The sequence below is a fragment of the Protopterus annectens genome, chromosome 7.part1 (genome assembly GCF_019279795.1).
Source record: "Protopterus annectens isolate FY-2018-M chromosome 7.part1, PAN1.0, whole genome shotgun sequence".
NCBI classification, from domain to species: Eukaryota; Metazoa; Chordata; order Ceratodontiformes; family Protopteridae; genus Protopterus; species Protopterus annectens.
The window spans coordinates 2,654,913-2,670,857 of NC_056740.1; the positions used below are offsets into that span (position 1 = coordinate 2,654,913).

The 15,945-nt window shown below is 43.4% G+C and overlaps 1 protein-coding gene across 1 annotated transcript in view; it reads right to left on the bottom strand.

Moving 5' to 3' along the window:
- The window catches only part of LOC122807612 (cytochrome b-c1 complex subunit 1, mitochondrial), a 712,697-nt gene that overhangs the window by 63,819 nt on the left and 632,933 nt on the right, over positions 1–15,945 (bottom strand). The window lies entirely within an intron of this gene.

A 15,945-nucleotide genomic window follows, 5' to 3' on the forward strand; every position in this document is an offset into this window, starting at 1 on the left:
GGACAAAGGCAGTTCTCTAACTTAAACAAATCTGCCTAAAGTTGAGGAAGAAGAAAAAGGGAGAAGGAAAGCCATCTACCTAAAATGGGTTTTAAAGCCGGGATAGGAGGAAAAAAGGCTTTGCGAGAAAAACGATATCCCAACAGCAAAAATAACTGAACAGAAACGAAGTACACAGAATTCAATCTGCAATATTAACTATAATAAAATAATATGAAGAAACTATCAATTTTGAGAAAAGGTAGAGAAAAAAATTCTACTTAGCCAGAGCCTGTAGGAAGAGTACCTGGTATTCTTTAGCAGTAAATGAGATCTGGGGAGCTTTCCTAGAGCATGATTGGATAGGGCTTTTCAGTCAAGAGCTAGCAGAAGACCTTAAGCTTTTATATAAGGCCAAGTGGGAATAGAGGATCGGTTCCGAACCCAACCAGTTAAGAATGAAGGTGAGATAGGACAACATCACATCAGTTCTGATTTTGTGAAAGCTTTAGTCCTGTTAAGCTAGTAGTGAAGTTGCCTGTGTACATCCAAGAAATGAAGGATTCCTTTCCCCTGGTTCTGTGACTTAAGGAAAAAAGTAGACAAGTGTTTGGCTTGGTTCAGGGTAGTGTCTGTGACCACCTTCGGCATAAAGGAAGGATTAGTTCCAAGCAAAACTCTGTCCAGGTGGATGATAAGCAAGGGTTCCATTGCAACTCAGAGGTCCTCCTACCTGAGGTGAAAGCCAGCAAAAGGGCAATCTTCCAGGTCAATAATTTTAAATCGGCTGAAGCAGCTGGTTCAAAGGGGGGGGGGGGGGTTTAAGGTTAATTTTTCTAGAACAAAGTTGAGGTGCCAAACAGGGGTGAGCTGCCTCCTAGGAGATCTGACATACAGCACTCCCCTAAAGGAACTTTCATTAGGAGGAAGAATAGGGATGTGGGCTGAAATGGCAGAAGTGTGAATCTTAATGGATGAGGAGGATTGGTCTTTGTCCACCAAGACAACCAGGTACTCCAAAATGGCTAAAATGTTGGTCGAGACAAGGTTGAGGCCTTGTTGCTGACACCAAATAGGGAATATTTTCCACTTGGCAGAGTATGTTTTCCTAGTACTGGGTCTTATACATGTTTTGAGGAGATTAAGCACCTGACTATTCAGGGACTGTTCAAGGTAGAATTTTGATGAATTATCCAGGCCGAGAGTTTGAGAGTCTGCAGGTCGGGGTGCACAAACATTCCCTTTGCCTGAGTCAGCAGAGCCACTCTCTGGGGTAACTGCCAATGTTTTTATTTGGTCAAACTCAGTAGTATGGGGTACCAGTGCTGCTTGGGCCAGTGTGGAGCTATCAGATGACCCTTGCCATCTTCCCCGATTTTTAGGACCACCTTAGGAAGGAGAGGCAGGGAAGGAAATGCATAAAGAAATAGGTGGCTCCAGAGGAAGGAGAAGGCATATGTTCTCCAGTTTGTGTGAATGTTCTCCAGTATGTGTGAAGTTTGCTCCTGGCACTTTTTTTTAACTGAACGCTTTTGTTTGTGGCAAAGAAGTCTATTTGAGAAGATTCCCATTTCTGGACTATGCTGATAAATGTTTCTCAATGTAGCTGCCCCTTGTGGGGATCCATCAAGTGTCTGCTGTAGCAGTCTGCTAGAGTGTTCTGAGCCCCAGAAAGGAACTGAGCCATTAGGTGCAAACCCATAGCATTGTGTCTCTCTCAGATCTGCACTGCCAGCCAGCAAAGACAGTAGGAGTGGATGCCCCACCACATCACTGTTGTGTTCTCTATTCTGATAAGAAAAACTCCTCATTTCCAGTGATCCTTGAAGGCTACCATGCTCTTCTGTAATGCCATCAATTCCCTCCAATTTGTGTGCTTGTACCTGAACTGCTCTTCCCATTTGCCCTGGGATAGGTGTTTGAAATGGGCTCTCCAGGCTGTCTGATACATCTGTAGTTAAGGTTTGGCCCCGAGGGATAAATCTGAAGGGGAGACCCTGGTTCTGTGCACATGTTTGTGCCCACCATGCCAATTCCTATCTGAGGCAGTGAATTAGCTGGATTTCCATTTCCATGGAGTGTGAGTGCTAGCACCAGAGATTCTTGAGTTACCACTGAAGCTTCCTCGTGTAGCCTGGCCAGAGGGATCATTAGTACATAAGATGTCATATAGCTCAGTGATCTGAGGAATTCCCTGGCTGAAAGGCATGGTCTCTGCATTATGTCCTGGAAGTAGTAGTTTAAGAAGGAAGCCTCGTCTGGGGGGAAAGTAGGCCATCTGGAGGGAGAAATCTAGCAGATCCTCAGGATAACTATCTTGGTGAAAGGGTATGAGCTGGATTTGCTGAGGTTCATGGTGAACCCTAGAGAAGAGAGTAGGGTCTGGGTGAAGGCCAGATCCTTGAGAAGCTTGGACCGGCTCATGGCCTGAATGAGGGTAACTTTAGATGCCTCTTGTTCTGTAGAAGGCGATCACAGGAGCTTGACATTTGGTGAAGACCCTGGGAGCAGTAGACAAGCCAAAGGGAAGTGCAGAGACAGCTGTTCAGGAAGATGCCTGTGAGGAATCATATCTGCAGTACAAGGAGTGCATAGCTACCTGGAAACTGGAATGGCAGAGATCCTGCAATTCCTTGCAGGTGTTCTTATCCTCCAGGGAAGAAACCTTTTGCTTCATTTTTTCCAAAACATTCTGTTGGTATTTTATCATATGGAACTGGCAATTGAGGGCCCTCATGGCCAGAGTAGAAGTAGTGTAAACCTTCTTCCCAAATCAGTCAAGGGTACATAGGCTCATACCTTTCAACTGTACCGAATTACTTGTTTTTTACCAAGTTTTGGGGTCTAAATAATGGGGTGCCACGATTCCTGAGTAGCACCCCTTCATTTCTGACTTTCACAACTTTTTTATTTATTTTTCCACTGTGAGCTGACATCACGTGCGTGATGACGTCAGCTCTGTCGAGGCTACCAGCCTGTCAGAATTGAGCTAAAGGGCTCATGTAGACACATTTCTGGCTGGCTTTTGAATGGCTGTATGTGAGCGGGAAACATTTGTATTCAAATACCGTTAATCCGGATGCGAGTGAACGTGAAACATTTTATTCACATGCGAGCGCTTTGGGAAGTAATGGAGCACAGTAGCAGTAATTTTTATTCAACTGTAGCCGGTGAAATTATTTTTATACGTTCTTTATTGGGAAGTGGATGTACTGCAGAGTGAAGCAAATGGAAAGGATTCTGGCTGGAGCAGTTACTGTAGAGCGAATGGAATATGGAAAGGATTCTGGTTGAAGTAGGAAACATCTTTCTGTGTGTGTGCATGTGACTGCATGGTTGGGATGCTCTGTTCTTTATTCAGTAACTCTTGCTCATCCCCAGTTTGTTAGAAAATACCATCTCATCCTGCACGCCTCCGATGATGTCACTACCCCTCCACTCCTGTGCATCTCCCTATTGGAGCTTCGTATAGGATGCCTTCAGAGGACAATCACAAGCAGAAACAGCTGCAGCATCAGCAGTGTTAAGTGGGAAGAACATATCAAAGGTCCTGGTCACAGGGTTGTTGGCTGCCATGTTGAGTTTCTCACCGAGCTACACACACTCTGGTCTGTCTATAGAAATACTTCCCTTAGTAAACCCCCGTGAGCTGGTGCTGCATGTTGCAGAGATGGACTCAGAATTGAGCAAGCCGAGTGATGGGGAGTTGCTGTCAGGTAAGGCATTTGGCTGGAGAGGGACGGGACAAGGAAGAGATGTGTGGCTGCAGTGATGTGCGGAGTGTGTCTGAGTGCTTCTGCGATCAGCCAGATTTTTTCATTAGAATTTTCAGGACGTCTTGCGATTGGTCTCTTTGCAAGTAAAATATTTAAAGGTTACTCATACTATGAAGTATGATGTACCCATGCACTAATTTCAAAATGCAACACAGGGCGTCCGCATTTTTTTAAACCTGCAATGCTGTCCTTGTTTAAGGTTTTCATTAGTAAACAAATAACCACAAGGCAAACTCAATATAAGGCATTTGCATTTAAGAAGGTAGAAGTTTAACTGTTCAATTTTTTTCAGATAGGTTTTATATGTTTACACGCTTTAAATGTTTAGACTTATTTCAGCTATATTTGCTTTTGGGTGTACTTATCACAGTTCAAAATGTGTAAATGATGCAAACCCAACTAGCAATTAACAAAATAACACCTCTAACTGGTCCTTTGAAGAACATCAATACCTGTTTACAATAAGACATTAATAAAATGCGTTTTTGTTTCATTACAACAATAATACCCCTTAGCAGTTTCAGCTATATTCTTTCCAGCTATAGGTTCTGTTCCTTTCCTTCTGCATGAAAACAATGTTGCAACCCTTTCCTGGTATCCACAGAGCATTTATTAAACCAACTTTTAACACTTCTAGACAACTGCAGTCTTGGCTATGGGTCATGATGCACTGTATTTAAGTATGCAACATTTCAGTCAGAACAATGTTGCACTGTTTTTTTTTCCAGTATTAAAGTACTTTGTATTCACATTTTAACCTAGTAAGACCAAATATATAGAAATACTTCACCGAGAGGTGAGCTGCGAGCATAGCTATGATTAAGGAACTTGCTTAGAAAGATACACTATACAACCAGAAACTATGGGTATCACATCATGGTCTAGAAGATAATGCTTGCTTAGAGCTCACAATATTAAATCTGGGCTGTGATGTCAGATGGGATAAGGTATTCAGTAATACTCTGAGGGCTGTTGCATAGCTCTTCCATTTACTTCATCCTTGTTCAAATAAATGTAGCTATTAACCTAATCACAAACTACTTCAACAATTTCTTAATTTTAAGAAATTTACAGCAACTTCTCATCCGGCATTGTTATAATAATACATATGCCCAATATGTATGTACATTTTGCATATATTATGGAAGAAAGGATGGTGAATAACCTAGTAACCCATGTGACCATATAACTTATGTTATTGACATTTAGTAGGGATATAAGGCTACAGCTAGGTGGCTCAAGTGGGTTTTACTGGGTTGGTAGCAAGAGGGAATACTTCCAAGAATGAGGCTCTTCCACTTCTTGTAATGAAGGGCAAGATTTCCAAAGAAGGCCTTAGACAGGAGGTGGAAGGTCACTGTATGCCTCTGATGGTATGCCATCTAAGCCATGTGGCTTTATTTGGTTTTAGTTTCTAATGGATTACAAGATTTACTGCCCTGGACTGGAAAGTGGCTATATCATTCCCTCAAAAACGGTAGTCCTTGCACTGTAAGGATTACTTACTAAGCTGACCACTGTTCTTTCTCTTGACCACTGGATTACATTGTGTAAGCCATTTACTTCACATCCCTATGTTCATGTTCGCTGAATTCAGTAAATAAAAGAAAACCTGTTCTTTGTGTTTCCTTGTCAACTGCTCAGCACCTGCTATATAACTGCTTTCTGTAACAAATGGCCTGAGAGTGGGTTACACAGCACCTTAGGCTTAATGACCAAGCTGAATAGTAGGCAGTTTTCACAAGTCTAGCCCCCCCCCCCCCTTCCAGACTGGATTACGGCCCATTTTCCATGGCAGCCTGGGAAATTATTCAAATGCAAGATAGAATAAAAAAGAGTGCAGTATATATTATGTAAGAATAAAGGAGATGCTTTTATTCAGAAAATACTAGTGCCATAAGAGGGTTACCACAAAAATATTAGCCATGCGGTTTTTTGTTTTTGCTTGCAGCAAACACTATAGAAATGGAGACGGCTAAGTACACATTCACATATAGTAAGAAAAACATCTAGCTAGTAGCCTGGTTATAATTATGAGCATAGCAGAGGTGGAAGGCGGTGCTGAACTTGTCATGTATTTATTTTTCATGAATCACTGTCATTATACAGGGGTATATAGCAAAGATGCCCAAGTACACCATGAAATCTATACAGTACCAGGCAGTACTTTTAGAAACAGGTAGAGGTAATTTTTCTGTAGTTATTAGTAATTATCTGTCTTTTGAGAACAAAACTGAAAATTTTCAAATTACAGTTTGCTGATAAGTTACTTATTGTTTTAAGAATTTATAAGCATTCACTAGTAGAAACTGCTTGCAGTTTATATTCTGGAAGATCAGGTGACAGATTGTTCTGAGTTAATCCTGCATAACTGGGCTATGGTATAGGAAAATCCAGGATAGGTGCCTAGGTTTATTATGTGTGTGAGGAGTGTTAAGGACCGAGAGGAAATATGAATGCAGTTCTGTACATCGAATCTAAATTTATTAAAAGTGTTTGCCATGACACTAGAATGCCTAATACACTGTAGAAACTGCCACCCAATCAAAGTATAGTCTCTCCTTTATCTCTCTCACTTTGAGACATTTTTGGTACTGCTGGTTAATTGCATTAGTTGGAGCAGACCAGAGAGCTGAACTGATGAATGAATAAATTCATCATTTTTCTTCCTTCAGCCATTGCTGAAGATATTAAAGACTATTGATTAATTTGTGATGTTCTCTGCCAGCAATGAAATGATGTCATCGCCACTGTCATTCTATTTTATATATATACATATATATATATATATATATATATATATATATATATATATATATATATTCTATTTTATATACATACATAGATATATATATATATATATATATATATATATATATATATATAGCATAGGTGTGGAAGTAGACTTATGATGGACATGCTCTGAATTGGGCAGTTTCATCATTAACAGTTCATGCATTTGTTTCATTGCCTGCTGGAAAAATGTTCAAACAATACATTTAAAATGCACTCTTAAGTGTGCTGTACAAGGAATATAATTTAATAAAGTCAGGAAGGTGCATCAAAGAACACATGTATGTTGTGTGTGCAAGGGGCCAATGATTTGAAAACAGCCCAAGGTAATCCTTATCCACCACTTGCCAGATGCATTTTCTTTGGATGTGGTGTGGGTTTCAATGCTGTTTCAATTAATGTAAGTTTTAAGGGCAGAGAAGTTTTAATGCCAAGTCTATTTTCATTGTGAGACAGTATTGCTTTGTTTAGCAGATGTCTATTCGTGTTTGTGCATCATGCTATAAAATGTAAAAATAAAATCCATATAATTGTAGAAGTAAAGCAGTATGCACACAGTGTTTATGGTAAATGGGGCGAAATAGACAGGTAATGGGACACTAGAATGACTGTAGGGGGACTCTGGTGCCATATATGCTGGTGGTCTGTTCTTCAGTTTGCGTTTGAAAGTTGGTATCCCACAATTCCATTGGAGTGGGCAGGGTTACATGATTTATGCAAATTTTATGTTAATCAGCATACAGATTTGTACCTATTTTTCATGGGCCTTGTCCAGATTTTTGATGTTTCCAGGTTGAGAGGTATTGTCTGTAGGTAGTGTGGTTTTAGACAACCTATGGGTGAGCATAGGGGTTCTTAAAAAGGAAATTATCCGAGTTCAGTACCCTTTAATACTGGTCTAGTTTACAAGAGGCTGGAGAAACAGTCTGGATTGAGAAATGATTCCATAAAGACATCTTCTACCACTTCCAAAACTGGAGGGTTAGCCAAGGATTTGTTGAGGGAGATTATGGAACTCTTACTCTCTTTTTTGCTTGGGGGTACTCCTGTGCCTGCCACCGGAAAAACACTCTCATGGCATGCAGTGTCACCCCAAAGGTAATGTCCTAAGGGGGTGAAGCAGAAGGCAACACCTCTTCTGAATCAGAATCTTCAAAGGAGGTGAGGAAGGGTTCTTTAAGGACACAGTCTTCCTGATCAGTCTTTATCTGAATCAGGGTGTTCTGATAAGGCCTCAGGTGTAGGTTCTCTCTTTTTCCTGGGGAAGATTCAGGGGGAAGCTGCCTGCCTCTGACCAAAGAAATAAGGTCCACGGCCAACCTAACCAAATCCTGCTGATAACCTGTGGGACAGGAGCCAGTGGGTCTAGGCACAGAGACAGAGGTTGAACTCCTTAGATGCAGCTTTTGCCTTGGGCCTATGCACGTCCACTACTCTGAAGCTAGTCTTCTTGAAAAAAATATCTCATGTTGGCAGACGCCCCAAAGGGAAGTGGTCAGTAGAGGATTGTTTGCTAGCAGCAGAGGTCTGCTTACAGACTCTGGACCCAACTGACAAACCGAACACCAAGGCCTGAGCTGAAGCTGAGGGACCTCACAGTATGCCCGACTTTGAAAGGGTCTCGACAGAGGCCTATGCCACCATCTCACATGCAGAAGGGGGCTGCGAGAGCGGCTCTCTTTCCTCAGCGACAATGAACTTTGGTGGACTGGCGGACAATGGAAAGGGTGTCATCTGAACCCCTAGGTTTGGGTCTTTTTTCACTTAGGGAGCTCAACCTTGGGATGACCGGCAGATGCCATCATGCGATGGGAAGCAGACTGCTGACTAAGGTGCTTAGACAAGATTTCAGCCCTATGCTTTATAGTCCTAGTATCAAAAAAGGCACACACACTGCAGTTTTGGATGTCGTGGTTTGGCCCTAAAAAAGTGATACACAAGGTATGAAAGTCTCTGTGTGGGATTTGTTTACCACAGAGACAGTTTGTCTACTTTATCTGAAATAAGTCACAAGTAAGAGAGGTCCCCAATTGGGTACTTGGCTTTAGAAGAATTTCTCACTCCTTTGAAGACAGAATGATGCACTCAACTGCTTCAGGCTCCGACAGCAAGAAAGACTGATATCATGGTGTCAGCTGGCTTCCTTTAACACAACCATCCTGACATCAGGGTAGGGCACCTGCCAGCACAAGGAGGAAGGAATTTTTTTTTACTCTTGGTAGTCAGGCCACCCAAGGGCTTCCAACGCAGAAAATCGCACAAGTCAGGACTACAACAGTGAATCACAAAGAACATCCAAGAATACCGCCTCACTGCAGATCCAGATGCAGCTGCCCTACAGAAGGCATAATCAGTATCATAACTGCATTTAATGGAATGATTAGCCACCTAAGAAGCAGGGCAAAAAAGGAAAATGGCATCAGACTTACCCTCTGAATCGGGCATATCAGCCAAAATGTCACAAAGTTTGGAGAGAAGAACCAGGACTTACCTAGTCACATGGGTGTAATTACTAGCCCTGACAGCTAAGGCAGTAAAAGTATATACTTTTTTGTTTTGTTACAACTCTTACCATAATTTTCGGCCACCAAACCAGGACCGAAACACTAAAGGTGGAGGAGTGTCCATATACACCAAAGACATTACAACCACCAGGCTAGTTGCCCAACACAATTCTCCAGGTGCAACTAACACTAGGTAAGACTGCAATCCAATTTTTAGCTTGCTACAGATACCCCACCATGCCCCAAGATTCTCACTACACCTTTCGAAACATACTGGAAAATATTAAGATACAACCAAACACCCTAATACTGGGTGATTTCAACTACCCAGCCATTAACTGGGAAAACTACTCGTGTACCAACACCTTTGCCCAACGGTTCTTGGAATCCATAAATTCCAATGCCCTGGATCAGCTAATCCATAGTCCCACCAGGGGCTCCAATATCCTAGACCTGGTCATTACCAACATGGGAAATTGATGCTCCACACCTATGGTCACCCACTCGTTAGTCAGGTCTGACCATAAGCTAAATCACCCTTAACATCCACATCCCACCCCCACCATCCAATAAGGAAACCTCCATAAAAAACTTCTCCAAAGCCAGCTTCATGCTACTCAAGTCAGACTGACAAACTTCATGACACACATGCAGACGGGAACTGAATGTTCGACTGCTGAATCCTACACTAAGGCACTGTACGAGCACATCCACTCATGCATGAATTGTGCCATCCCAAATAGAACCAAGATGCTCTCCTCCAAAAAAAGGAAGCCAATCTGGTGGTCCCCTGCCATAAACAAACTTTACAACAAAAGGAAGAAACTGTTGCAGAAAAGAGGAAAATCCGAGGATGCAAAAAACTCCCTTACCAGCCTCAGTAAGAAGCTGAGATCCCTCATAAAATCCTCCGAAGCTAGTTACTGCCAAAGATTCCAAAGACAACCACAAGGCATTCTATAACTATGTCAAGAATCTAAATGGCAACGCTCAGATCTACTCTGAGCTACAAAAGAATGGCATTAAACATACTGATCCCAAGGATATTGCCAATATCCTAGCAGATCAATTCAGTGCCAACTTTACCCCCTATCACCCCATAAACGGTCCATCTCAATACTGGAAGACTGCCAAATTCAGGTAATAACAGCCACACAGGTAAAAAAACCGCACGTTCCAAAGCTAAGAATACAGCATCCATGGGACAAGATGACATCCCGGGCTGTGCATTACATGAACTGCAAAATGAACTGGCACCTCACCTAAGTGTCATGTTTAATCATAGCCTCACCTCAGGCATCGTGCCCACTGAGTGGCACCCAGCTACAGTTATCCCACTCCACAAGGGGGGATCCACCTTGGAACCCGGGAACTACCGCCCCACCAGCCTGATGAGCCTGATCTGCAAGGCCATGGAACGTATTATCATGGAACTTATAAACAAAGACATTGGCAACCTTCAAACACAGGACCCCACCCAGTCTGGGTCCGTGAAGGGCCGATCTTGTCTCCTGAACCTAACTGACTTCTTCGAATCAGTCTCCAGAGCAGTGGACGAGGGTAAGGCAGTCCATACAGCCTATCTGGACCTCGCCAAGGTCTTTGACACTATCCCCCACTCTGGAATCATAGATAGACTTACTAAGCTGGGCATTAATCCCTACATCACTCGATGGGTTGCCAACTGGCTTACTGACGGAACCCACACTGCAAAAGAAGCAGACTCCAAATCCAGCTACAGACATGTAACAAATGGAAAACCTCAGGGTTCAGTCATGGGACCGCTCTTGTTTGACATCTATTTCTCTGAGGTAAAGGGCAACACTAAGGGACTCTGGCTAACAAAGTTTGCAGATGACTGCAAACTGGGAGCCATTACTGAATCCCCAAATGACGGGGATACTCTACAAAAGGGCCTTACAGAAACAGATGATTGGTGCCAGAGCCATGGGCTCAAGCTCAATGCCAAGAAATGTATGGTTATCCCCTTTGGGGAAAAAACATGTACCCGTGAATTACCACATAGGTGGCAGTACACTAAACACCGAAAGTGTAATAAGAGACTTGGGGACACAGGTGGACAGTGGTCTCACCTTCAATAACCACATTGCCACAACAGTCAGGAAATGTGTGGCACACCTAATCACGAAGGGCTTTTCACCCAGAAAAAAGGATGTCATTGCCCCACTGTACTCATCCCTCATTAGACCCATTATAGAATACAAAGCCCCGTTTGGTATGCACCTCTCAAGACATCTGCAACTGGAAAGGCTGCAGAAATACCTCACTAAAAGAATCATAGGCCTAAAGCAGATGCCCTATGCTGACTGCCTTAAAAAACTCCAGCTATACTCTGTCACATATCGTCTACTCAGAGGCGATCTCTGCTTAACATACAAGGCCATGTCAAACCCAGAGCTGTTGGACATGCTACACTTAAAGAAATCCCAATCCCTCTGAGCCACATGCTCCAGGGATCTAAACCTTATCACAGTAAACAAAACATGCTGGAGGGATAGGTTCCTGACCCAGAGACTCCCCAGACTCTGGAATAGACTGCCCATACATGTCAAGCAGAGCGCCTCTTTGGCCCTCTTCAAAAGGAACCTTGACAATTGGATGGGAGAAAGGAAATTCACCCCGGGGATCACGTCAGTTGCCCTGCTAGACAGGGGTCCAAGGAAGTAAATAGTGTGGGAAGAAATAGCCAGGGAATTGTTATGGCTAGGCTTGTATAGGCCCTAGGGCCAACAGCCTAGTACCAGCCTATGAACCTATGTTCCAATGATCATTGCTACTGTATTCCAGACATATGGGTCATCACCCCTTACGTCCAACCAGAGTAACTAAGCTTGATCTTCCAGAAGTCATACGTCTGAAGCATAACCTCAGCTCATAAGTGTTGGGATATCCAGATGTAAGTATGAGTGTGGACATCTCCAAGCCAGCAACCTTAACACTTATGAGACAGGGATACTGCTCAGCTAGAAGGGCTGTAGCTTGAATAAGTAAGAAAACTGCCCTGTTCTCATGAAACAGACCAGACGTTGAAGCAAAGGGGGAGAAGAATAGAAATCTGACTCGAGACTGAAAAGAGGGGATGGAATACTTCAACAGTGATCAATAGGACATCTACTGTTAGTACAGTTGTGCAAGAACTTGCCTTATGTCAGACTGAAATCAATGTAGCAGTATTCCTGAGAGAGGAGCGATTCCCAGAGCTGGGTGATGAAGGGTGGCTGGCTACTCAATAGAAGAGTTGTCCAGCAGTCCGGACAGGAGTAACCCAGCAAAGGTTACCCTGGATAAAGCATCAAATTTGTAGTGTTTCATAAAGGTGTGTATAAAGGATCAAGTGGCAGCCTCCTAGACAGACCTGGAGTCTACTCGTGTGAAAAACCCAGAGGAAGCCACTGCTTAGTAGAATGTGGTTCAGGACAGAAAGGCAAGGTTTTACCATGGTGCAAGTAGCAGAAACAGCTTTAGAAAGCCAAGCTGCAATAGTTTGGAGACTGGATGGCCGAACTTAGGTCTCATAAGTGAAACAGCTGGTCAGACCTCCTGAAGGATTTAGTGTGGTCCAGACAAAATCAGAGTTGCCTGCAAATGTCTGGAGAATACAAGATCCTTTACCCCTGTTTTATGGCTTGGAGAAGAAAATGGATAGGTGGACAGCCTGGGGGAGAGCTCACTCAATGCCTCAGGCATGGAAAATGGATTATCCTGACAGTCACTATGTCCTTGTGAAAAATAAGAAAAGGGGGAACAGCCACGAGAGCATGTAACTCCAAAACTCTTCTATAAGAGGGGAGAACCAAAAAGACAGTTTTCTAAGTGCAGAATGTTATAGAAGTCAAAGATGCTGTGTCAAAAGGAGGCAGTGTATGTTTTTCTAGCACAAAATTAAGATCCCAAAGAGGAGACATTGGTTTCCTTGGTGGGTTAAGATGCAGAACTCCCATGAGGGAAAGCTTGACCTTCGCCCTAGCCATAAGTGGAGAGCTAAGATGGAAGAGCTGACAGTGAGCTTGTGCAGAGAAGAGTCAGCCAAACCTGATGGAAGTAGTTCACATATAAACTGCAAAACAGGAAGAGCTTGAGATTAGAGTGGGTATGGACTATGTCTGCAGCAACAAGAAACTCTTTTCCATTTAGCTGTGAAAAGGTTTCTACCAGGTCCAGATGAACAGGTATTCTTCCTAAAATTCCCTTTGTCAGGTGAAATAACAGGAGAAACCAATACCACTGCAGGCAAAATCATACCAGTAAAAGGGAGTTTGAATGCTTCCTTTTGTGCGTCAAGGAGAATTTTTGGAAGAAATGGCAGAGAAGGAGAACCACACAGGAACTTCCCTGCCTACCGTAAGGAAAAGGCATCTGTCCTCCAGGCTGCGGGACATGAGCCCCTGGGGTAGAACTGGGGGGAGCTGATGGTTGGTTGGTGATGCAGTGGGGTCTATTTGAAGGGTGACCATCTGGAAAATCTCTGTTCAATGTCCATCCATGGGGGTCCTCCAGGGAGCTGCTAGCACACGGTCCTGAAAAGGGATATATATGGCAGTGAGAATGATGGCCATTCGGGATGCCAAGTTCCATGCCTTTTGTGCTAATTAAAATTTACACAGTTGGCAACCTGTTGCCACCCTGTTTATGTACCACATAACTCTGGTGCTGTCAATGCACTCTAGGAATGGCTCGGGTTTCCAGAAGTGGGTGAAAATCTGAAGAACTTGCAAAAGAGCCCTCACATCCTTCAAACTGATATGTTCTGTCATAAGAAGGGAGGTTGCCATTTCCCCTGCATTTGGTGGGATCCTGCCCATGCCCTCCATGCCTCGTCCAAGGTGTCTGCGTGAACTTTGTAAATCTGTTGAAAAGGAGGAGGTGGTGTGAATGGTAGTCCGGGGTTGAAGATTATCTATCCTTTCCACAAAAGTAACTCTTTTTGAGACAAGAGAGGAGAAGGATCAGGTATTCAAGGGGTGGCAGTGCTGGGACCACACAGATTTCTGGTACCACTGAATTTTTCTCATGTGAAGTCTGGCTAGGAGCATAGGGATGGTGGCTGCCATCAATCTCAAAAGTCCTTAGCATCTCCCTTGCTGAACAACAGGTTGCTGAAGACGGATTTTGGAAAAAAAAAAAAACTGGACTGACTGACCTTTTTCCGGAGGAAGGAAGGCATGCATTTTCTGTGTTCAGACTACAGCCCAGGAAAACTATATCAGTTGTATGGGTCATTTTTTTTTTTTTTGTAGTTTACAGTGAAACCCAGACTTGTCAGAAGTTGGAGGGTTAAGTGTAGATGCTGAAAAAGAATTTCTGGACAGAGCCTGGACCAAAAGGTCATTCAGGTAGGGGAAAATTTGTATTCCCTGAGTGCGACAGGAAGCTACCGCTGGAGCCAGACACTTTGTGAACACTCTCAGGGCTGTGGAAAGACCAAAAGGCAGAGCAGTAAATTGAAAATGTGAGGAGCCAGAGGAAAACCTAAGGAATCTCCTGCAAGAAGGATGGATGTGTTTGTGCAAGTAGGCAATAAGAAAGCTTTATATATAGGATGTAATGAAGAAGAGTGTGAATAGAAAAAAAACATTATGAAATAAGGTACTTTCAAGCAAGTGTTTAGGAGAGAAGTCTAGGATGGATCTCCAACTGCCCTTCTTTCTTTGGGACCAGAAAACTCCTTGAGTAAAACCCTTTTCCTATAAGGTCCTCTGGGATTTGCTCGATGGTGTCCTGATGCAAGAGTCCTTGGGGACCAGAAGGGATATTTGGTTCTGAGGAGGTTGTGGCTTGCTTTTTAGAGGCGAATATTTTTCCAAGACATGCAATGGCAGTACTTGGAGGGCCCACTTGTTTGTGGTAATAGTCTTCCCACCTGGCCAGGGAAAGCGAAAGTCTAAGGGAAAGAGGGGTAATGGGGCAGGGAGAGGGGCACAGCAGAGAGAGTCACAGATTTTTGCTTTCAAAGGCTGGAGGTTCCTTATGGGCTTTTCAGAGTACCTTTTCATAGGGAATTTTGTTTCTGAGCTGGTTCTAGGATCCCTTCTGATAAAGAGGGAACATTTAGATGGGTATTTCCTATGGTATCTAGTAAGTGAGGGGAGTAGAATCTGAGTGCAGGCTTTCATGGTCCTACCTTGGTCTTGGAGAGTTTTGACCAGTTTGGCAGCCTGAGGACCAAACAGTTAAGTCTTTGTCCAAGGGAGTGTGTAAAAGTTTTGATTTGAAATCCTCAGGGATACAATGACTACAAAGCTATGCATGCATGCCTGCAAATAACAGATCCAGTGGCAGCTGCCTTCAAAGAAGCATCCACAGCATCGTAACTGCAATTAATGCTGTGTCTGGCTATTTCAGTGACCTAGTACAGTGAGCTCTGCATTTCACAGGTTCATAGGTGTGTACTAGGCTAACGGCTCTAGAGCCTTTACAAACCTACCCCCCAAAAATTGCCCAGGCACTGTGCTAACCGACGTTAGTTCACAGTGCCCCTCTATCCAGTAGGACAACTGGAATGATCCCTGGAGTGAACTTTCTATTAACCATCCACTTGTCAAGATTTCTCTTGAAGAGGGCCAGTGAGATGTTCTGCTTGACATGAATGGGAAGCTTATTCCAGAGTATGGGCAAGTCTTTGGGAGATGAACCTGTCCCTTCAGTATAGACTCTGTTGTATGAGGGCCCAGTATAACTAAGAAATGTGGGGCACAAAACAACTACTTTGGCTTTTGTGTCTGGTAGTTAACTGTCCTAAACGCAAGTGTAGCAGATGTGTAAACCTTCTTTCCCCATCTATTCACAGCCCTACTATCTTTGCCCATAGGTAGGGCATTAGCAATGGAATTGAGCCTAGACAGCTTATCTGAAGAGGGGGACAGAGATACTGC